Raw genomic sequence first — 26487 nt, forward strand, 5'->3', positions numbered from 1 at the left:
CATGTGGCAAACCGGTGAGCATGTGGCTCTATTAGTATAGGAGATACCTGAAAACATATCACACTTTTCATCATAGTGCTTTTACCAATGCATAAAATGCATGGAGAAGTCATTTCGAATGACTGGTCCTCAGTGTTGTGAGAACGATGACTGGTTAAAATTTTTGGTGGTTTCTTGTTCAGTCCATAGGCCTACATCATGTGGCAAACCGGTGAGCATGTGGCTCTATTAGTATAGGAGATACCTGAAAACATATCACACTTTTCATCATAGTGCTTTTACCAATGCATAAAATGCATGGAGAAGTCATTTCGAATGACTGGTCCTCAGTGTTGTGAGAATGATGACTGGTTAAAATTTTTGGTGGTTTCTTGTTCAGTCCATAGGCCTACATCATGTGGCAAACCGGTGAGCATGTGGCTCTATTAGTATAGGAGATACCTGAAAACATATCACACTTTTCATCATAGTGCTTTTACCAATGCATAAAATGCATGGAGAAGTCATTTCGAATGACTGGTCCTCAGTGTTGTGAGAACGATGACTGGTTAAAATTTTTGGTGGTTTCTTGTTCAGTCCATAGGCCTACATCATGTGGCAAACCGGTGAGCATGTGGCTCTATTAGTATAGGAGATACCTGAAAACATATCACACTTTTCATCATAGTGCTTTTACCAATGCATAAAATGCATGGAGAAGTCATTTCGAATGACTGGTCCTCAGTGTTGTGAGAACGATGACTGGTTAAAATTTTTGGTGGTTTCTTGTTCAGTCCATAGGCCTACATCATGTGGCAAACCGGTGAGCATGTGGCTCTATTAGTATAGGAGATACCTGAAAACATATCACACTTTTCAGCATAGTGCTTTTACCAATGCATAAAATGCATGGAGAAGTAATTTCGAATGACTGGTCCTCAGTGTTGTGAGAACGATGACTGGTTAAAATTTTTGGTGGCTTCTTGTTCAGTCCATAGGCCTACATCATGTGGCAAACCGGTGAGCATGTGGCTCTATTAGTATAGGAGATACCTGAAAACATATCACACTTTTCATCATAGTGCTTTTACCAATGCATAAAATGCATGGAGAAGTCATTTCGAATGACTGGTCCTCAGTGTTGTGAGAACGATGACTGGTTAAAATTTTTGGTGGTTTCTTGTTCAGTCCATAGGCCTACATCATGTGGCAAACCGGTGAGCATGTGGCTCTATTAGTATAGGAGATACCTGAAAACATATCACACTTCTTTTCATCATAGTGCTTTTACCAATGCATAAAATGCATGGAGAAGTCATTTCGAATGACTGGTCCTCAGTGTTGTGAGAACGATGACTGGTTAAAATTTTTGGTGGTTTCTTGTTCAGTCCATAGGCCTACATCATGTGGCAAACCGGTGAGCATGTGGCTCTATTAGTATAGGAGATACCTGAAAACATATCACACTTTTCATCATAGTGCTTTTACCAATGCATAAAATGCATGGAGAAGTCATTTCGAATGACTGGTCCTCAGTGTTGTGAGAACGATGACTGGTTAAAATTTTTGGTGGTTTCTTGTTCAGTCCATAGGCCTACATCATGTGGCAAACCGGTGAGCATGTGGCTCTATTAGTATAGGAGATACCTGAAAACATATCACACTTTTCATCATAGTGCTTTTACCAATGCATAAAATGCATGGAGAAGTCATTTCGAATGACTGGTCCTCAGTGTTGTGAGAACGATGACTGGTTAAAATTTTTGGTGGTTTCTTGTTCAGTCCATAGGCCTATATCATGTGGCAAACCGGTGAGCATGTGGCTCTATTAGTATAGGAGATACCTGAAAACATATCACACTTTTCATCATAGTGCTTTTACCAATGCATAAAATGCATGGAGAAGTCATTTCGAATGACTGGTCCTCAGTGTTGTGAGAACGATGACTGGTTAAAATTTTTGGTGGTTTCTTGTTCAGTCCATAGGCCTACATCATGTGGCAAACCGGTGAGCATGTGGCTCTATTAGTATAGGAGATACCTGAAAACATATCACACTTTTCATCATAGTGCTTTTACCAATGCATAAAATGCATGGAGAAGTCATTTCGAATGACTGGTCCTCAGTGTTGTGAGAACGATGACTGGTTAAAATTTTTGGTGGTTTCTTGTTCAGTCCATAGGCCTACATCATGTGGCAAACCGGTGAGCATGTGGCTCTATTAGTATAGGAGATACCTGAAAACATATCACACTTTTCATCATAGTGCTTTTACCAATGCATAAAATGCATGGAGAAGTCATTTCGAATGACTGGTCCTCAGTGTTGTGAGAACGATGACTGGTTAAAATTTTTGGTGGTTTCTTGTTCAGTCCATAGGCCTACATCATGTGGCAAACCGGTGAGCATGTGGCTCTATTAGTATAGGAGATACCTGAAAACATATCACACTTTTCATCATAGTGCTTTTACCAATGCATAAAATGCATGGAGAAGTCATTTCGAATGACTGGTCCTCAGTGTTGTGAGAACGATGACTGGTTAAAATTTTTGGTGGTTTCTTGTTCAGTCCATAGGCCTACATCATGTGGCAAACCGGTGAGCATGTGGCTCTATTAGTATAGGAGATACCTGAAAACATATCACACTTTTCATCATAGTGCTTTTACCAATGCATAAAATGCATGGAGAAGTCATTTCGAATGACTGGTCCTCAGTGTTGTGAGAAAGATGACTGGTTAAAATTTTTGGTGGCTTCTTGTTCAGTCCATAGGCCTACATCATGTGGCAAACCGGTGAGCATGTGGCTCTATTAGTATAGGAGATACCTGAAAACATATCACACTTTTCATCATAGTGCTTTTACCAATGCATAAAATGCATGGAGAAGTCATTTCGAATGACTGGTCCTCAGTGTTGTGAGAACGATGACTGGTTAAAATTTTTGGTGGTTTCTTGTTCAGTCCATAGGCCTACATCATGTGGCAAATCGGTGAGCATGTGGCTCTATTAGTATAGGAGATACCTGAAAACATATCACACTTTTCATCATAGTGCTTTTACCAATGCATAAAATGCATGGAGAAGTCATTTCGAATGACTGGTCCTCAGTGTTGTGAGAACGATGACTGGTTAAAATTTTTGGTGGTTTCTTGTTCAGTCCATAGGCCTACATCATGTGGCAAACCGGTGAGCATGTGGCTCTATTAGTATAGGAGATACCTGAAAACATATCACACTTTTCATCATAGTGCTTTTACCAATGCATAAAATGCATGGAGAAGTCATTTCGAATGACTGGTCCTCAGTGTTGTGAGAACGATGACTGGTTAAAATTTTTGGTGGTTTCTTGTTCAGTCCATAGGCCTACATCATGTGGCAAACCGGTGAGCATGTGGCTCTATTAGTATAGGAGATACCTGAAAACATATCACACTTTTCATCATAGTGCTTTTACCAATGCATAAAATGCATGGAGAAGTCATTTCGAATGACTGGTCCTCAGTGTTGTGAGAACGATGACTGGTTAAAATTTTTGGTGGCTTCTTGTTCAGTCCATAGGCCTACATCATGTGGCAAACCGGTGAGCATGTGGCTCTATTAGTATAGGAGATACCTGAAAACATATCACACTTTTCATCATAGTGCTTTTACCAATGCATAAAATGCATGGAGAAGTCATTTCGAATGACTGGTCCTCAGTGTTGTGAGAACGATGACTGGTTAAAATTTTTGGTGGTTTCTTGTTCAGTCCATAGGCCTACATCATGTGGCAAACCGGTGAGCATGTGGCTCTATTAGTATAGGACATACCTGAAAACATATCACACTTTTCATCATAGTGCTTTTACCAATGCATAAAATGCATGGAGAAGTCATTTCGAATGACTGGTCCTCAGTGTTGTGAGAACGATGACTGGTTAAAATTTTTGGTGGTTTCTTGTTCAGTCCATAGGCCTACATCATGTGGCAAACCGGTGAGCATGTGGCTCTATTAGTATAGGAGATACCTGAAAACATATCACACTTTTCATCATAGTGCTTTTACCAATGCATAAAATGCATGGAGAAGTCATTTCGAATGACTGGTCCTCAGTGTTGTGAGAACGATGACTGGTTAAAATTTTTGGTGGCTTCTTGTTCAGTCCATAGGCCTACATCATATGGCAAACCGGTGAGCATGTGGCTCTATTAGTATAGGAGATACCTGAAAACATATCACACTTTTCATCATAGTGCTTTTACCAATGCATAAAATGCATGGAGAAGTCATTTCGAATGACTGGTCCTCAGTGTTGTGAGAACGATGACTGGTTAAAATTTTTGGTGGTTTCTTGTTCAGTCCATAGGCCTACATCATGTGGCAAACCGGTGAGCATGTGGCTCTATTAGTATAGGAGATACCTGAAAACATATCACACTTTTCATCATAGTGCTTTTACCAATGCATAAAATGCATGGAGAAGTCATTTCGAATGACTGGTCCTCAGTGTTGTGAGAACGATGACTGGTTAAAATTTTTGGTGGTTTCTTGTTCAGTCCATAGGCCTACATCATGTGGCAAAACGGTGAGCATGTGGCTCTATTAGTATAGGAGATACCTGAAAACATATCACACTTTTCATCATAGTGCTTTTACCAATGCATAAAATGCATGGAGAAGTCATTTCGAATGACTGGTCCTCAGTGTTGTGAGAACGATGACTGGTTAAAATTTTTGGTGGTTTCTTGTTCAGTCCATAGGCCTACATCATGTGGCAAACCGGTGAGCATGTGGCTCTATTAGTATAGGAGATACCTGAAAACATATCACACTTTTCATCATAGTGCTTTTACCAATGCATAAAATGCATGGAGAAGTCATTTCGAATGACTGGTCCTCAGTGTTGTGAGAACGATGACTGGTTAAAATTTTTGGTGGTTTCTTGTTCAGTCCATAGGCCTACATCATGTGGCAAACCGGTGAGCATGTGGCTCTATTAGTATAGGAGATACCTGAAAACATATCACACTTTTCATCATAGTGCTTTTACCAATGCATAAAATGCATGGAGAAGTCATTTCGAATGACTGGTCCTCAGTGTTGTGAGAACGATGACTGGTTAATATTTTTGTTGGTTTCTTGTTCAGTCCATAGGCCTACATCATGTGGCAAACCGGTGAGCATGTGGCTCTATTAGTATAGGAGATACCTGAAAACATATCACACTTTTCATCATAGTGCTTTTACCAATGCATAAAATGCATGGAGAAGTCATTTCGAATGACTGGTCCTCAGTGTTGTGAGAAAGATGACTGGTTAAAATTTTTGGTGGTTTCTTGTTCAGTCCATAGGCCTACATCATGTGGCAAACCGGTGAGCATGTGGCTCTATTAGTATAGGAGATACCTGAAAACATATCACACTTTTCATCATAGTGCTTTTACCAATGCATAAAATGCATGGAGAAGTCATTTCGAATGACTGGTCCTCAGTGTTGTGAGGACGATGACTGGTTAAAATTTTTGGTGGTTTCTTGTTCAGTCCATAGGCCTACATCATGTGGCAAACCGGTGAGCATGTGGCTCTATAAGTATAGGAGATACCTGAAAACATATCACACTTTTCATCATAGTGCTTTTACCAATGCATAAAATGCATGGAGAAGTCATTTCGAATGACTGGTCCTCAGTATTGTGAGAACGATGACTGGTTAAAATTTTTGGTGGTTTCTTGTTCAGTCCATAGGCCTACATCATGTGGCAAACCGGTGAGCATGTGGCTCTATAAGTATAGGAGATACCTGAAAACATATCACACTTTTCATCATAGTGCTTTTACCAATGCATAAAATGCATGGAGAAGTCATTTCGAATGACTGGTCCTCAGTGTTGTGAGAACGATGACTGGTTAAAATTTTTGGTGGTTTCTTGTTCAGTCCATAGGCCTACATCATGTGGCAAACCGGTGAGCATGTGGCTCTATTAGTATAGGAGATACCTGAAAACATATCACACTTTTCATCATAGTGCTTTTACCAATGCATAAAATGCATGGAGAAGTCATTTCGAATGACTGGTCCTCAGTGTTGTGAGAACGATGACTGGTTAAAATTTTTGGTGGTTTCTTGTTCAGTCCATAGGCCTACATCATGTGGCAAACCGGTGAGCATGTGGCTCTATTAGTATAGGAGATACCTGAAAACATATCACACTTTTCATCATAGTGCTTTTACCAATGCATAAAATGCATGGAGAAGTCATTTCGAATGACTGGTCCTCAGTGTTGTGAGAACGATGACTGGTTAAAATTTTTGGTGGTTTCTTGTTCAGTCCATAGGCCTACATCATGTGGCAAACCGGTGAGCATGTGGCTCTATTAGTATAGGAGATACCTGAAAACATATCACACTTTTCATCATAGTGCTTTTACCAATGCATAAAATGCATGGAGAAGTCATTTCGAATGACTGGTCCTCAGTGTTGTGAGAACGATGACTGGTTAAAATTTTTGGTGGTTTCTTGTTCAGTCCATAGGCCTACATCATGTGGCAAACCGGTGAGCATGTGGCTCTATTAGTATAGGAGATACCTGAAAACATATCACACTTTTCATCATCGTGCTTTTACCAATGCATAAAATGCATGGAGAAGTCATTTCGAATGACTGGTCCTCAGTGTTGTGAGAACGATGACTGGTTAAAATTTTTGGTGGCTTCTTGTTCAGTCCATAGGCCTACATCATATGGCAAACCGGTGAGCATGTGGCTCTATTAGTATAGGAGATACCTGAAAACATATCACACTTTTCATCATAGTGCTTTTACCAATGCATAAAATGCATGGAGAAGTCATTTCGAATGACTGGTCCTCAGTGTTGTGAGAACGATGACTGGTTAAAATTTTTGGTGGTTTCTTGTTCAGTCGATAGGCCTACATCATGTGGCAAACCGGTGAGCATGTGGCTCTATTAGTATAGGAGATACCTGAAAACATATCACACTTTTCATCATAGTGCTTTTACCAATGCATAAAATGCATGGAGAAGTCATTTCGAATGACTGGTCCTCAGTGTTGTGAGAACGATGACTGGTTAAAATTTTTGGTGGTTTCTTGTTCAGTCCATAGGCCTACATCATGTGGCAAACCGGTGAGCATGTGGCTCTATTAGTATAGGAGATACCTGAAAACATATCACACTTTTCATCATAGTGCTTTTACCAATGCATAAAATGCATGGAGAAGTCATTTCGAATGACTGGTCCTCAAAGTTGTGAGAACGATGACTGGTTAAAATTTTTGGTGGTTTCTTGTTCAGTCCATAGGCCTACATCATGTGGCAAACCGGTGAGCATGTGGCTCTATTAGTATAGGAGATACCTGAAAACATATCACACTTTTCATCATAGTGCTTTTACCAATGCATAAAATGCATGGAGAAGTCATTTCGAATGACTGGTCCTCAGTGTTGTGAGAACGATGACTGGTTAAAATTTTTGGTGGTTTCTTGTTCAGTCCATAGGCCTACATCATGTGGCAAACCGGTGAGCATGTGGCTCTATTAGTATAGGAGATACCTGAAAACATATCACACTTTTCATCATCGTGCTTTTACCAATGCATAAAATGCATGGAGAAGTCATTTCGAATGACTGGTCCTCAGTGTTGTGAGAACGATGACTGGTTAAAATTTTTGGTGGCTTCTTGTTCAGTCCATAGGCCTACATCATATGGCAAACCGGTGAGCATGTGGCTCTATTAGTATAGGAGATACCTGAAAACATATCACACTTTTCATCATAGTGCTTTTACCAATGCATAAAATGCATGGAGAAGTCATTTCGAATGACTGGTCCTCAGTGTTGTGAGAACGATGACTGGTTAAAATTTTTGGTGGTTTCTTGTTCAGTCGATAGGCCTACATCATGTGGCAAACCGGTGAGCATGTGGCTCTATTAGTATAGGAGATACCTGAAAACATATCACACTTTTCATCATAGTGCTTTTACCAATGCATAAAATGCATGGAGAAGTCATTTCGAATGACTGGTCCTCAGTGTTGTGAGAACGATGACTGGTTAAAATTTTTGGTGGTTTCTTGTTCAGTCCATAGGCCTACATCATGTGGCAAACCGGTGAGCATGTGGCTCTATTAGTATAGGAGATACCTGAAAACATATCACACTTTTCATCATAGTGCTTTTACCAATGCATAAAATGCATGGAGAAGTCATTTCGAATGACTGGTCCTCAAAGTTGTGAGAACGATGACTGGTTAAAATTTTTGGTGGTTTCTTGTTCAGTCCATAGGCCTACATCATGTGGCAAACCGGTGAGCATGTGGCTCTATTAGTATAGGAGATACCTGAAAACATATCACACTTTTCATCATAGTGCTTTTACCAATGCATAAAATGCATGGAGAAGTCATTTCGAATGACTGGTCCTCAGTGTTGTGAGAACGATGACTGGTTAAAATTTTTGGTGGTTTCTTGTTCAGTCCATAGGCCTACATCATGTGGCAAACCGGTGAGCATGTGGCTCTATTAGTATAGGAGATACCTGAAAACATATCACACTTTTCATCATCGTGCTTTTACCAATGCATAAAATGCATGGAGAAGTCATTTCGAATGACTGGTCCTCAGTGTTGTGAGAACGATGACTGGTTAAAATTTTTGGTGGCTTCTTGTTCAGTCCATAGGCCTACATCATATGGCAAACCGGTGAGCATGTGGCTCTATTAGTATAGGAGATACCTGAAAACATATCACACTTTTCATCATGGTGCTTTTACCAATGCATAAAATGCATGGAGAAGTCATTTCGAATGACTGGTCCTCAGTGTTGCGAGAACGATGACTGGTTAAAATTTTTGGTGGTTTCTTGTTCAGTCCATAGGCCTACATCATGTGGCAAACCGGTGAGCATGTGGCTCTATTAGTATAGGAGATACCTGAAAACATATCACACTTTTCATCATAGTGCTTTTACCAATGCATAAAATGCATGGAGAAGTCATTTCGAATGACTGGTCCTCAGTGTTGTGAGAACGATGACTGGTTAAAATTTTTGGTGGTTTCTTGTTCAGTCCATAGGCCTACATCATGTGGCAAACCGGTGAGCATGTGGCTCTATTAGTATAGGAGATACCTGAAAACATATCACACTTTTCATCATAGTGCTTTTACCAATGCATAAAATGCATGGAGAAGTCATTTCGAATGACTGGTCCTCAGTGTTGTGAGAACGATGACTGGTTAAAATTTTTGGTGGTTTCTTGTTCAGTCCATAGGCCTACATCATGTGGCAAACCGGTGAGCATGTGGCTCTATTAGTATAGGAGATACCTGAAAACATATCACACTTTTCATCATAGTGCTTTTACCAATGCATAAAATGCATGGAGAAGTCATTTCGAATGACTGGTCCTCAGTGTTGTGAGAACGATGACTGGTTAAAATTTTTGGTGGTTTCTTGTTCAGTCCATAGGCCTACATCATGTGGCAAACCGGTGAGCATGTGGCTCTATTAGTATAGGAGATACCTGAAAACATATCACACTTTTCATCATAGTGCTTTTACCAATGCATAAAATGCATGGAGAAGTCATTTCGAATGACTGGTCCTCAGTGTTGTGAGAACGATGACTGGTTAAAATTTTTGGTGGCTTCTTGTTCAGTCTATAGGCCTACATCATGTGGCAAGCCGGTGAGCATGTGGCTCTATTAGTATAGGAGATACCTGAAAACATATCACACTTTTCATCATAGTGCTTTTACCAATGCATAAAATGCATGGAGAAGTCATTTCGAATGACTGGTCCTCAGTGTTGTGAGAACGATGACTGGTTAAAATTTTTGGTGGTTTCTTGTTCAGTCCATAGGCCTACATCATGTGGCAAACCGGTGAGCATGTGGCTCTATTAGTATAGGAGATACCTGAAAACATATCACACTTTTCATCATAGTGCTTTTACCAATGCATAAAATGCATGGAGAAGTCATTTCGAATGACTGGTCCTCAGTGTTGTGAGAACGATGACTGGTTAAAATTTTTGGTGGTTTCTTGTTCAGTCCATAGGCCTACATCATGTGGCAAACCGGTGAGCATGTGGCTCTATTAGTATAGGAGATACCTGAAAACATATCACACTTTTCATCATAGTGCTTTTACCAATGCATAAAATGCATGGAGAAGTCATTTCGAATGACTGGTCCTCAGTGTTGTGAGAACGATGACTGGTTAAAATTTTTGGTGGTTTCTTGTTCAGTCCATAGGCCTACATCATGTGGCAAACCGGTGAGCATGTGGCTCTATTAGTATAGGAGATACCTGAAAACATATCACACTTTTCATCATAGTGCTTTTACCAATGCATAAAATGCATGGAGAAGTCATTTCGAATGACTGGTCCTCAGTGTTGTGAGAACGATGACTGGTTAAAATTTTTGGTGGCTTCTTGTTCAGTCCATAGGCCTACATCATGTAGCAAACCGGTGAGCATGTGGCTCTATTAGTATAGGAGATACCTGAAAACATATCACACTTTTCATCATAGTGCTTTTACCAATGCATAAAATGCATGGAGAAGTCATTTCGAATGACTGGTCCTCAGTGTTGTGAGAACGATGACTGGTTAAAATTTTTGGTGGTTTCTTGTTCAGTCCATAGGCCTACATCATGTGGCAAACCGGTGAGCATGTGGCTCTATTAGTATAGGAGATACCTGAAAACATATCACACTTTTCATCATAGTGCTTTTACAAATGCATAAAATGCATGGAGAAGTCATTTCGAATGACTGGTCCTCAGTGTTGTGAGAACGATGACTGGTTAAAATTTTTGGTGGTTTCTTGTTCAGTCCATAGGCCTACATCATGTGGCAAACCGGTGAGCATGTGGCTCTATTAGTATAGGAGATACCTGAAAACATATCACACTTTTCATCATAGTGCTTTTACCAATGCATAAAATGCATGGAGAAGTCATTTCGAATGACTGGTCCTCAGTGTTGTGAGAACGATGACTGGTTAAAATTTTTGGTGGTTTCTTGTTCAGTCCATAGGCCTACATCATGTGGCAAACCGGTGAGCATGTGGCTCTATTAGTATAGGAGATACCTGAAAACGTATCACACTTTTCATCATAGTGCTTTTACCAACACATAAAATGCATGGAGAAGTCATTTCGAATGACTGGTCTTCAGTGTTGTGAGAACGATGACTGGTTAAAATTTTTGGTGGTTTCTTGTTCAGTCCATAGGCCTACATCATGTGGCAAACCGGTGAGCATGTGGCTCTATTAGTATAGGAGATACCTGAAAACATATCACACTTTTCATCATAGTGCTTTTACCAATGCATAAAATGCATGGAGAAGTCATTTCGAATGACTGGTCCTCAGTGTTGTGAGAACGATGACTGGTTAAAATTTTTGGTGGTTTCTTGTTCAGTCCATAGGCCTACATCATGTGGCAAACCGGTGAGCATGTGGCTCTATTAGTATAGGAGATACCTGAAAACATATCACACTTTTCATCATAGTGCTTTTACCAATGCATAAAATGCATGGAGAAGTCATTTCGAATGACTGGTCCTCAGTGTTGTGAGAACGATGACTGGTTAAAATTTTTGGTGGTTTCTTGTTCAGTCCATAGGCCTACATCATGTGGCAAACCGGTGAGCATGTGGCTCTATTAGTATAGGAGATACCTGAAAACATATCACACTTTTCATCATAGTGCTTTTACCAATGCATAAAATGCATGGAGAAGTCATTTCGAATGACTGGTCCTCAGTGTTGTGAGAACGATGACTGGTTAAAATTTTTGGTGGCTTCTTGTTCAGTCCATAGGCCTACATCATATGGCAAACGGGTGAGCATGTGGCTCTATTAGTATAGGAGATACCTGAAAACATATCACACTTTTCATCATAGTGCTTTTACCAATGCATAAAATGCATGGAGAAGTCATTTCGAATGACTGGTCCTCAGTGTTGTGAGAACGATGACTGGTTAAAATTTTTGGTGGTTTCTTGTTCAGTCCATAGGCCTACATCATGTGGCAAACCGGTGAGCATGTGGCTCTATTAGTATAGGAGATACCTGAAAACATATCACACTTTTCATCATAGTGCTTTTACCAATGCATAAAATGCATGGAGAAGTCATTTCGAATGACTGGTCCTCAGTGTTGTGAGAACGATGACTGGTTAAAATTTTTGGTGGTTTCTTGTTCAGTCCATAGGCCTACATCATATGGCAAACCGGTGAGCATGTGGCTCTATTAGTATAGGAGATACCTGAAAACATATCACACTTTTCATCATAGTGCTTTTACCAATGCATAAAATGCATGGAGAAGTCATTTCGAATGACTGGTCCTCAGTGTTGTGAGAACGATGACTGGTTAAAATTTTTGGTGGTTTCTTGTTCAGTCCATAGGCCTACATCATGTGGCAAACCGGTGAGCATGTGGCTCTATTAGTATAGGAGATACCTGAAAACATATCACACTTTTCATCATAGTGCTTTTACCAATGCATAAAATGCATGGAGAAGTCATTTCGAATGACTGGTCCTCAGTGTTGTGAGAACGATGACTGGTTAAAATTTTTGGTGGTTTCTTGTTCAGTCCATAGGCCTACATCATGTGGCAAACCGGTGAGCATGTGGCTCTATTAGTATAGGAGATACCTGAAAACATATCACACTTTTCATCATAGTGCTTTTACCAATGCATAAAATGCATGGAGAAGTCATTTCGAATGACTGGTCCTCAGTGTTGTGAGAACGATGACTGGTTAAAATTTTTGGTGGTTTCTTGTTCAGTCCATAGGCCTACAGCATGTGGCAAACCGGTGAGCATGTGGCTCTATTAGTATAGGAGATACCTGAAAACATATCACACTTTTCATCATAGTGCTTTTACCAATGCATAAAATGCATGGAGAAGTCATTTCGAATGACTGGTCCTCAGTGTTGTGAGAACGATGACTGGTTAAAATTTTTGGTGGTTTCTTGTTCAGTCCATAGGCCTACATCATGTGGCAAACCGGTGAGCATGTGGCTCTATTAGTATAGGAGATACCTGAAAACATATCACACTTTTCATCATAGTGCTTTTACCAATGCATAAAATGCATGGAGAAGTCATTTCGAATGACTGGTCCTCAGTGTTGTGAGAACGATGACTGGTTAAAATTTTTGGTGGTTTCTTGTTCAGTCCATAGGCCTACATCATGTGGCAAACCGGTGAGCATGTGGCTCTATTAGTATAGGAGATACCTGAAAACATATCACACTTTTCATCATAGTGCTTTTACCAATGCATAAAATGCATGGAGAAGTCATTTCGAATGACTGGTCCTCAGTGTTGTGAGAACGATGACTGGTTAAAATTTTTGGTGGCTTCTTGTTCAGTCCATAGGCCTACATCATGTGGCAAACCGGTGAGCATGTGGCTCTATTAGTATAGGAGATACCTGAAAACATATCACACTTTTCATCATAGTGCTTTTACCAATGCATAAAATGCATGGAGAAGTCATTTCGAATGACTGGTCCTCAGTGTTGTGAGAACGATGACTGGTTAAAATTTTTGGTGGTTTCTTGTTCAGTCCATAGGCCTACATCATGTGGCAAACCGGTGAGCATGTGGCTCTATTAGTATAGGAGATACCTGAAAACATATCACACTTTTCATCATAGTGCTTTTACCAATGCATAAAATGCATGGAGAAGTCATTTCGAATGACTGGTCCTCAGTGTTGTGAGAACGATGACTAGTTAAAATTTTTGGTGGTTTCTTGTTCAGTCCATAGGCCTACATCATGTGGCAAACCGGTGAGCATGTGGCTCTATTAGTATAGGAGATACCTGAAAACATATCACACTTTTCATCATAGTGCTTTTACCAATGCATAAAATGCATGGAGAAGTCATTTCGAATGACTGGTCCTCAGTGTTGTGAGAACGATGACTGGTTAAAATTTTTGGTGGCTTCTTGTTCAGTCCATAGGCCTACATCATGTGGCAAACCGGTGAGCATGTGGCTCTATTAGTATAGGAGATACCTGAAAACATATCACACTTTTCATCATAGTGCTTTTACCAATGCATAAAATGCATGGAGAAGTCATTTCGAATGACTGGTCCTCAGTGTTGTGAGAACGATGACTGGTTAAAATTTTTGGTGGCTTCTTGTTCAGTCCATAGGCCTACATCATGTGGCAAACCGGTGAGCATGTGGCTCTATTAGTATAGGAGATACCTGAAAACATATCACACTTTTCATCATAGTGCTTTTACCAATGCATAAAATGCATGGAGAAGTCATTTCGAATGACTGGTCCTCAGTGTTGTGAGAACGATGACTGGTTAAAATTTTTGGTGGTTTCTTGTTCAGTCCATAGGCCTACATCATGTGGCAAACCAGTGAGCATGTGGCTCTATTAGTATAGGAGATACCTGAAAACATATCACACTTTTCATCATAGTGCTTTTACCAATGCATAAAATGCATGGAGAAGTCATTTCGAATGACTGGTCCTCAGTGTTGTGAGAAAGATGACTGGTTAAAATTTTTGGTGGTTTCTTGTTCAGTCCATAGGCCTACATCATGTGGCAAACCGGTGAGCATGTGGCTCTATTAGTATAGGAGATACCTGAAAACATATCACACTTTTCATCATAGTGCTTTTACCAATGCATAAAATGCATGGAGAAGTCATTTCGAATGACTGGTCCTCAGTGTTGTGAGAACGATGACTGGTTAAAATTTTTGGTGGTTTCTTGTTCAGTCCATAGGCCTACATCATGTGGCAAACCGGTGAGCATGTGGCTCTATTAGTATAGGAGATACCTGAAAACATATCACACTTTTCATCATAGTGCTTTTACCAATGCATAAAATGCATGGAGAAGTCATTTCGAATGACTGGTCCTCAGTGTTGTGAGAACGATGACTGGTTAAAATTTTTGGTGGTTTCTTGTTCAGTCCATAGGCCTACATCATGTGGCAAACCGGTGAGCATGTGGCTCTATTAGTATAGGAGATACCTGAAAACATATCACACTTTTCATCATAGTGCTTTTACCAATGCATAAAATGCATGGAGAAGTCATTTCGAATGACTGGTCCTCAGTGTTGTGAGAACGATGACTGGTTAAAATTTTTGGTGGTTTCTTGTTCAGTCCATAGGCCTACATCATGTGGCAAACCGGTGAGCATGTGGCTCTATTAGTATAGGAGATACCTGAAAACATATCACACTTTTCATCATAGTGCTTTTACCAATGCATAAAATGCATGGAGAAGTCATTTCGAATGACTGGTCCTCAGTGTTGTGAGAACGATGACTGGTTAAAATTTTTGGTGGTTTCTTGTTCAGTCCATAGGCCTACATCATGTGGCAAACCGGTGAGCATGTGGCTCTATTAGTATAGGAGATACCTGAAAACATATCACACTTTTCATCATAGTGCTTTTACCAATGCATAAAATGCATGGAGAAGTCATTTCGAATGACTGGTCCTCAGTGTTGTGAGAACGATGACTGGTTAAAATTTTTGGTGGCTTCTTGTTCAGTCCATAGGCCTACATCATATGGCAAACGGGTGAGCATGTGGCTCTATTAGTATAGGAGATACCTGAAAACATATCACACTTTTCATCATAGTGCTTTTACCAATGCATAAAATGCATGGAGAAGTCATTTCGAATGACTGGTCCTCAGTGTTGTGAGAACGATGACTGGTTAAAATTTTTGGTGGTTTCTTGTTCAGTCCATAGGCCTACATCATGTGGCAAACCGGTGAGCATGTGGCTCTATTAATATAGGAGATACCTGAAAACATATCACACTTTTCATCACAGTGCTTTTACCAATGCATAAAATGCATGGAGAAGTCATTTCGAATGACTGGTCCTCAGTGTTGTGAGAACGATGACTGGTTAAAATTTTTGGTGGTTTCTTGTTCAGTCCATAGGCCTACATCATATGGCAAACCGGTGAGCATGTGGCTCTATTAGTATAGGAGATACCTGAAAACATATCACATATCACACTTTTCATCATAGTGCTTTTACCAATGCATAAAATGCATGGAGAAGTCATTTCGAATGACTGGTCCTCAGTGTTGTGAGAACGATGACTGGTTAAAATTTTTGGTGGTTTCTTGTTCAGTCCATAGGCCTACATCATGTGGCAAACCGGTGAGCATGTGGCTCTATTAGTATAGGAGATACCTGAAAACATATCACACTTTTCATCATAGTGCTTTTACCAATGCATAAAATGCATGGAGAAGTCATTTCGAATGACTGGTCCTCAGTGTTGTGAGAACGATGACTGGTTAAAATTTTTGGTGGTTTCTTGTTCAGTCCATAGGCCTACATCATGTGGCAAACCGGTGAGCATGTGGCTCTATTAGTATAGGAGATACCTGAAAACATATCACACTTTTCATCATAGTGCTTTTACCAATGCATAAAATGCATGGAGAAGTCATTTCGAATGACTGGTCCTCAGTGTTGTGAGAACGATGACTGGTTAAAATTTTTGGTGGTTTCTTGTTCAGTCCATAGGCCTACATCATGTGGCAAACCGGTGAGCATGTGGCTCTATTAGTATAGGAGATACCTGAAAACATATCACACTTTTCATCATAGTGCTTTTACCAATGCATAAAATGCATGGAGAAGTCATTTCGAATGACTGGTCCTCAGTGTTGTGAGAACGATGACTGGTTAAAATTTTTGGTGGTTTCTTGTTCAGTCCATAGGCCTACATCATGTGGCAAACCGGTGAGCATGTGGCTCTATTAGTATAGGAGATACCTGAAAACATATCACACTTTTCATCATAGTGCTTTTACCAATGCATAAAATGCATGGAGAAGTCATTTCGAATGACTGGTCCTCAGTGTTGTGAGAACGATGACTGGTTAAAATTTTTGGTGGTTTCTTGTTCAGTCCATAGGCCTACATCATGTGGCAAACCGGTGAGCATGTGGCTCTATTAGTATAGGAGATACCTGAAAACATATCACACTTTTCATCATAGTGCTTTTACCAATGCATAAAATGCATGGAGAAGTCATTTCGAATGACTGGTCCTCAGTGTTGTGAGAACGATGACTGGTTAAAATTTTTGGTGGTTTCTTGTTCAGTCCATAGGCCTACATCATGTGGCAAACCGGTGAGCATGTGGCTCTATTAGTATAGGAGATACCTGAAAACATATCACACTTTTCATCATAGTGCTTTTACCAATGCATAAAATGCATGGAGAAGTCATTTCGAATGACTGGTCCTCAGTGTTGTGAGAACGATGACTGGTTAAAATTTTTGGTGGTTTCTTGTTCAGTCCATAGGCCTACATCATGTGGCAAACCGGTGAGCATGTGGCTCTATTAGTATAGGAGATACCTGAAAACATATCACACTTTTCATCATAGTGCTTTTACCAATGCATAAAATGCATGGAGAAGTCATTTCGAATGACTGGTCCTCAGTGTTGTGAGAACGATGACTGGTTAAAATTTTTGGTGGTTTCTTGTTCAGTCCATAGGCCTACATCATGTGGCAAACCGGTGAGCATGTGGCTCTATTAGTATAGGAGATACCTGAAAACATATCACACTTTTCATCATAGTGCTTTTACCAATGCATAAAATGCATGGAGAAGTCATTTCGAATGACTGGTCCTCAGTGTTGTGAGAACGATGACTGGTTAAAATTTTTGGTGGTTTCTTGTTCAGTCCATAGGCCTACATCATGTGGCAAACCGGTGAGCATGTGGCTCTATTAGTATAGGAGATACCTGAAAACATATCACACTTTTCATCATAGTGCTTTTACCAATGCATAAAATGCATGGAGAAGTCATTTCGAATGACTGGTCCTCAGTGTTGTGAGAACGATGACTGGTTAAAATTTTTGGTGGTTTCTTGTTCAGTCCATAGGCCTACATCATGTGGCAAACCGGTGAGCATGTGGCTCTATTAGTATAGGAGATACCTGAAAACATATCACACTTTTCATCATAGTGCTTTTACCAATGCATAAAATGCATGGAGAAGTCATTTCGAATGACTGGTCCTCAGTGTTGTGAGAACGATGACTGGTTAAAATTTTTGGTGGTTTCTTGTTCAGTCCATAGGCCTACATCATGTGGCAAACCGGTGAGCATGTGGCTCTATTAGTATAGGAGATACCTGAAAACATATCACACTTTTCATCATAGTGCTTTTACCAATGCATAAAATGCATGGAGAAGTCATTTCGAATGACTGGTCCTCAGTGTTGTGAGAACGATGACTGGTTAAAATTTTTGGTGGTTTCTTGTTCAGTCCATAGGCCTACATCATGTGGCAAACCGGTGAGCATGTGGCTCTATTAGTATAGGAGATACCTGAAAACATATCACACTTTTCATCATAGTGCTTTTACCAATGCATAAAATGCATGGAGAAGTCATTTCGAATGACTGGTCCTCAGTGTTGTGAGAACGATGACTGGTTAAAATTTTTGGTGGTTTCTTGTTCAGTCCATAGGCCTACATCATGTGGCAAACCGGTGAGCATGTGGCTCTATTAGTATAGGAGATACCTGAAAACATATCACACTTTTCATCATAGTGCTTTTACCAATGCATAAAATGCATGGAGAAGTCATTTCGAATGACTGGTCCTCAGTGTTGTGAGAACGATGACTGGTTAAAATTTTTGGTGGTTTCTTGTTCAGTCCATAGGCCTACATCATGTGGCAAACCGGTGAGCATGTGGCTCTATTAGTATAGGAGATACCTGAAAACATATCACACTTTTCATCATAGTGCTTTTACCAATGCATAAAATGCATGGAGAAGTCATTTCGAATGACTGGTCCTCAGTGTTGTGAGAACGATGACTGGTTAAAATTTTTGGTGGTTTCTTGTTCAGTCCATAGGCCTACATCATGTGGCAAACCGGTGAGCATGTGGCTCTATTAGTATAGGAGATACCTGAAAACATATCACACTTTTCATCATAGTGCTTTTACCAATGCATAAAATGCATGGAGAAGTCATTTCGAATGACTGGTCCTCAGTGTTGTGAGAACGATGACTGGTTAAAATTTTTGGTGGTTTCTTGTTCAGTCCATAGGCCTACATCATGTGGCAAACCGGTGAGCATGTGGCTCTATTAGTATAGGAGATACCTGAAAACATATCACACTTTTCATCATAGTGCTTTTACCAATGCATAAAATGCATGGAGAAGTCATTTCGAATGACTGGTCCTCAGTGTTGTGAGAACGATGACTGGTTAAAATTTTTGGTGGTTTCTTGTTCAGTCCATAGGCCTACATCATGTGGCAAACCGGTGAGCATGTGGCTCTATTAGTATAGGAGATACCTGAAAACATATCACACTTTTCATCATAGTGCTTTTACCAATGCATAAAATGCATGGAGAAGTCATTTCGAATGACTGGTCCTCAGTGTTGTGAGAACGATGACTGGTTAAAATTTTTGGTGGTTTCTTGTTCAGTCCATAGGCCTACATCATGTGGCAAACCGGTGAGCATGTGGCTCTATTAGTATAGGAGATACCTGAAAACATATCACACTTTTCATCATAGTGCTTTTACCAATGCATAAAATGCATGGAGAAGTCATTTCGAATGACTGGTCCTCAGTGTTGTGAGAACGATGACTGGTTAAAATTTTTGGTGGTTTCTTGTTCAGTCCATAGGCCTACATCATGTGGCAAACCGGTGAGCATGTGGCTCTATTAGTATAGGAGATACCTGAAAACATATCACACTTTTCATCATAGTGCTTTTACCAATGCATAAAATGCATGGAGAAGTCATTTCGAATGACTGGTCCTCAGTGTTGTGAGAACGATGACTGGTTAAAATTTTTGGTGGTTTCTTGTTCAGTCCATAGGCCTACATCATGTGGCAAACCGGTGAGCATGTGGCTCTATTAGTATAGGAGATACCTGAAAACATATCACACTTTTCATCATAGTGCTTTTACCAATGCATAAAATGCATGGAGAAGTCATTTCGAATGACTGGTCCTCAGTGTTGTGAGAACGATGACTGGTTAAAATTTTTGGTGGTTTCTTGTTCAGTCCATAGGCCTACATCATGTGGCAAACCGGTGAGCATGTGGCTCTATTAGTATAGGAGATACCTGAAAACATATCACACTTTTCATCATAGTGCTTTTACCAATGCATAAAATGCATGGAGAAGTCATTTCGAATGACTGGTCCTCAGTGTTGTGAGAACGATGACTGGTTAAAATTTTTGGTGGTTTCTTGTTCAGTCCATAGGCCTACATCATGTGGCAAACCGGTGAGCATGTGGCTCTATTAGTATAGGAGATACCTGAAAACATATCACACTTTTCATCATAGTGCTTTTACCAATGCATAAAATGCATGGAGAAGTCATTTCGAATGACTGGTCCTCAGTGTTGTGAGAACGATGACTGGTTAAAATTTTTGGTGGTTTCTTGTTCAGTCCATAGGCCTACATCATGTGGCAAACCGGTGAGCATGTGGCTCTATTAGTATAGGAGATACCTGAAAACATATCACACTTTTCATCATAGTGCTTTTACCAATGCATAAAATGCATGGAGAAGTCATTTCGAATGACTGGTCCTCAGTGTTGTGAGAACGATGACTGGTTAAAATTTTTGGTGGTTTCTTGTTCAGTCCATAGGCCTACATCATGTGGCAAACCGGTGAGCATGTGGCTCTATTAGTATAGGAGATACCTGAAAACATATCACACTTTTCATCATAGTGCTTTTACCAATGCATAAAATGCATGGAGAAGTCATTTCGAATGACTGGTCCTCAGTGTTGTGAGAACGATGACTGGTTAAAATTTTTGGTGGTTTCTTGTTCAGTCCATAGGCCTACATCATGTGGCAAACCGGTGAGCATGTGGCTCTATTAGTATAGGAGATACCTGAAAACATATCACACTTTTCATCATAGTGCTTTTACCAATGCATAAAATGCATGGAGAAGTCATTTCGAATGACTGGTCCTCAGTGTTGTGAGAACGATGACTGGTTAAAATTTTTGGTGGTTTCTTGTTCAGTCCATAGGCCTACATCATGTGGCAAACCGGTGAGCATGTGGCTCTATTAGTATAGGAGATACCTGAAAACATATCACACTTTTCATCATAGTGCTTTTACCAATGCATAAAATGCATGGAGAAGTCATTTCGAATGACTGGTCCTCAGTGTTGTGAGAACGATGACTGGTTAAAATTTTTGGTGGTTTCTTGTTCAGTCCATAGGCCTACATCATGTGGCAAACCGGTGAGCATGTGGCTCTATTAGTATAGGAGATACCTGAAAACATATCACACTTTTCATCATAGTGCTTTTACCAATGCATAAAATGCATGGAGAAGTCATTTCGAATGACTGGTCCTCAGTGTTGTGAGAACGATGACTGGTTAAAATTTTTGGTGGTTTCTTGTTCAGTCCATAGGCCTACATCATGTGGCAAACCGGTGAGCATGTGGCTCTATTAGTATAGGAGATACCTGAAAACATATCACACTTTTCATCATAGTGCTTTTACCAATGCATAAAATGCATGGAGAAGTCATTTCGAATGACTGGTCCTCAGTGTTGTGAGAACGATGACTGGTTAAAATTTTTGGTGGTTTCTTGTTCAGTCCATAGGCCTACATCATGTGGCAAACCGGTGAGCATGTGGCTCTATTAGTATAGGAGATACCTGAAAACATATCACACTTTTCATCATAGTGCTTTTACCAATGCATAAAATGCATGGAGAAGTCATTTCGAATGACTGGTCCTCAGTGTTGTGAGAACGATGACTGGTTAAAATTTTTGGTGGTTTCTTGTTCAGTCCATAGGCCTACATCATGTGGCAAACCGGTGAGCATGTGGCTCTATTAGTATAGGAGATACCTGAAAACATATCACACTTTTCATCATAGTGCTTTTACCAATGCATAAAATGCATGGAGAAGTCATTTCGAATGACTGGTCCTCAGTGTTGTGAGAACGATGACTGGTTAAAATTTTTGGTGGTTTCTTGTTCAGTCCATAGGCCTACATCATGTGGCAAACCGGTGAGCATGTGGCTCTATTAGTATAGGAGATACCTGAAAACATATCACACTTTTCATCATAGTGCTTTTACCAATGCATAAAATGCATGGAGAAGTCATTTCGAATGACTGGTCCTCAGTGTTGTGAGAACGATGACTGGATAAAATTTTTGGTGGTTTCTTGTTCAGTCCATATGCCTACATCATGTGGCAAACCGGTGAGCATGTGGCTCTATTAGTATAGGAGATACCTGAAAACATATCACACTTTTCATCATAGTGCTTTTACCAATGCATAAAATGCATGGAGAAGTCATTTCGAATGACTGGTCCTCAGTGTTGTGAGAACGATGACTGGTTAAAATTTTTGGTGGTTTCTTGTTCAGTCCATAGGCCTACATCATGTGGCAAACCGGTGAGCATGTGGCTCTATTAGTATAGGAGATACCTGAAAACATATCACACTTTTCATCATAGTGCTTTTACCAATGCATAAAATGCATGGAGAAGTCATTTCGAATGACTGGTCCTCAGTGTTGTGAGAACGATGACTGGTTAAAATTTTTGGTGGTTTCTTGTTCAGTCCATAGGCCTACATCATGTGGCAAACCGGTGAGCATGTGGCTCTATTAGTATAGGAGATACCTGAAAACATATCACACTTTTCATCATAGTGCTTTTACCAATGCATAAAATGCATGGAGAAGTCATTTCGAATGACTGGTCCTCAGTGTTGTGAGAACGATGACTGGTTAAAATTTTTGGTGGTTTCTTGTTCAGTCCATAGGCCTACATCATGTGGCAAACCGGTGAGCATGTGGCTCTATTAGTATAGGAGATACCTGAAAACATATCACACTTTTCATCATAGTGCTTTTACCAATGCATAAAATGCATGGAGAAGTCATTTCGAATGACTGGTCCTCAGTGTTGTGAGAACGATGACTGGTTAAAATTTTTGGTGGTTTCTTGTTCAGTCCATAGGCCTACATCATGTGGCAAACCGGTGAGCATGTGGCTCTATTAGTATAGGAGATACCTGAAAACATATCACACTTTTCATCATAGTGCTTTTACCAATGCATAAAATGCATGGAGAAGTCATTTCGAATGACTGGTCCTCAGTGTTGTGAGAACGATGACTGGTTAAAATTTTTGGTGGTTTCTTGTTCAGTCCATAGGCCTACATCATGTGGCAAACCGGTGAGCATGTGGCTCTATTAGTATAGGAGATACCTGAAAACATATCACACTTTTCATCATAGTGCTTTTACCAATGCATAAAATGCATGGAGAAGTCATTTCGAATGACTGGTCCTCAGTGTTGTGAGAACGATGACTGGTTAAAATTTTTGGTGGTTTCTTGTTCAGTCCATAGGCCTACATCATGTGGCAAACCGGTGAGCATGTGGCTCTATTAGTATAGGAGATACCTGAAAACATATCACACTTTTCATCATAGTGCTTTTACCAATGCATAAAATGCATGGAGAAGTCATTTCGAATGACTGGTCCTCAGTGTTGTGAGAACGATGACTGGTTAAAATTTTTGGTGGTTTCTTGTTCAGTCCATAGGCCTACATCATGTGGCAAACCGGTGAGCATGTGGCTCTATTAGTATAGGAGATACCTGAAAACATATCACACTTTTCATCATAGTGCTTTTACCAATGCATAAAATGCATGGAGAAGTCATTTCGAATGACTGGTCCTCAGTGTTGTGAGAACGATGACTGGTTAAAATTTTTGGTGGTTTCTTGTTCAGTCCATAGGCCTACATCATGTGGCAAACCGGTGAGCATGTGGCTCTATTAGTATAGGAGATACCTGAAAACATATCACACTTTTCATCATAGTGCTTTTACCAATGCATAAAATGCATGGAGAAGTCATTTCGAATGACTGGTCCTCAGTGTTGTGAGAACGATGACTGGTTAAAATTTTTGGTGGTTTCTTGTTCAGTCCATAGGCCTACATCATGTGGCAAACCGGTGAGCATGTGGCTCTATTAGTATAGGAGATACCTGAAAACATATCACACTTTTCATCATAGTGCTTTTACCAATGCATAAAATGCATGGAGAAGTCATTTCGAATGACTGGTCCTCAGTGTTGTGAGAACGATGACTGGTTAAAATTTTTGGTGGTTTCTTGTTCAGTCCATAGGCCTACATCATGTGGCAAACCGGTGAGCATGTGGCTCTATTAGTATAGGAGATACCTGAAAACATATCACACTTTTCATCATAGTGCTTTTACCAATGCATAAAATGCATGGAGAAGTCATTTCGAATGACTGGTCCTCAGTGTTGTGAGAACGATGACTGGTTAAAATTTTTGGTGGTTTCTTGTTCAGTCCATAGGCCTACATCATGTGGCAAACCGGTGAGCATGTGGCTCTATTAGTATAGGAGATACCTGAAAACATATCACACTTTTCATCATAGTGCTTTTACCAATGCATAAAATGCATGGAGAAGTCATTTCGAATGACTGGTCCTCAGTGTTGTGAGAACGATGACTGGTTAAAATTTTTGGTGGTTTCTTGTTCAGTCCATAGGCCTACATCATGTGGCAAACCGGTGAGCATGTGGCTCTATTAGTATAGGAGATACCTGAAAACATATCACACTTTTCATCATAGTGCTTTTACCAATGCATAAAATGCATGGAGAAGTCATTTCGAATGACTGGTCCTCAGTGTTGTGAGAACGATGACTGGTTAAAATTTTTGGTGGTTTCTTGTTCAGTCCATAGGCCTACATCATGTGGCAAACCGGTGAGCATGTGGCTCTATTAGTATAGGAGATACCTGAAAACATATCACACTTTTCATCATAGTGCTTTTACCAATGCATAAAATGCATGGAGAAGTCATTTCGAATGACTGGTCCTCAGTGTTGTGAGAACGATGACTGGTTAAAATTTTTGGTGGTTTCTTGTTCAGTCCATAGGCCTACATCATGTGGCAAACCGGTGAGCATGTGGCTCTATTAGTATAGGAGATACCTGAAAACATATCACACTTTTCATCATAGTGCTTTTACCAATGCATAAAATGCATGGAGAAGTCATTTCGAATGACTGGTCCTCAGTGTTGTGAGAACGATGACTGGTTAAAATTTTTGGTGGTTTCTTGTTCAGTCCATAGGCCTACATCATGTGGCAAACCGGTGAGCATGTGGCTCTATTAGTATAGGAGATACCTGAAAACATATCACACTTTTCATCATAGTGCTTTTACCAATGCATAAAATGCATGGAGAAGTCATTTCGAATGACTGGTCCTCAGTGTTGTGAGAACGATGACTGGTTAAAATTTTTGGTGGTTTCTTGTTCAGTCCATAGGCCTACATCATGTGGCAAACCGGTGAGCATGTGGCTCTATTAGTATAGGAGATACCTGAAAACATATCACACTTTTCATCATAGTGCTTTTACCAATGCATAAAATGCATGGAGAAGTCATTTCGAATGACTGGTCCTCAGTGTTGTGAGAACGATGACTGGTTAAAATTTTTGGTGGTTTCTTGTTCAGTCCATAGGCCTACATCATGTGGCAAACCGGTGAGCATGTGGCTCTATTAGTATAGGAGATACCTGAAAACATATCACACTTTTCATCATAGTGCTTTTACCAATGCATAAAATGCATGGAGAAGTCATTTCGAATGACTGGTCCTCAGTGTTGTGAGAACGATGACTGGTTAAAATTTTTGGTGGTTTCTTGTTCAGTCCATAGGCCTACATCATGTGGCAAACCGGTGAGCATGTGGCTCTATTAGTATAGGAGATACCTGAAAACATATCACACTTTTCATCATAGTGCTTTTACCAATGCATAAAATGCATGGAGAAGTCATTTCGAATGACTGGTCCTCAGTGTTGTGAGAACGATGACTGGTTAAAATTTTTGGTGGTTTCTTGTTCAGTCCATAGGCCTACATCATGTGGCAAACCGGTGAGCATGTGGCTCTATTAGTATAGGAGATACCTGAAAACATATCACACTTTTCATCATAGTGCTTTTACCAATGCATAAAATGCATGGAGAAGTCATTTCGAATGACTGGTCCTCAGTGTTGTGAGAACGATGACTGGTTAAAATTTTTGGTGGTTTCTTGTTCAGTCCATAGGCCTACATCATGTGGCAAACCGGTGAGCATGTGGCTCTATTAGTATAGGAGATACCTGAAAACATATCACACTTTTCATCATAGTGCTTTTACCAATGCATAAAATGCATGGAGAAGTCATTTCGAATGACTGGTCCTCAGTGTTGTGAGAACGATGACTGGTTAAAATTTTTGGTGGTTTCTTGTTCAGTCCATAGGCCTACATCATGTGGCAAACCGGTGAGCATGTGGCTCTATTAGTATAGGAGATACCTGAAAACATATCACACTTTTCATCATAGTGC

Source organism: Ranitomeya imitator, chromosome 1, assembly GCF_032444005.1.
Source record: "Ranitomeya imitator isolate aRanImi1 chromosome 1, aRanImi1.pri, whole genome shotgun sequence".
In the NCBI taxonomy this organism is placed as follows: domain Eukaryota; kingdom Metazoa; phylum Chordata; class Amphibia; order Anura; family Dendrobatidae; genus Ranitomeya; species Ranitomeya imitator.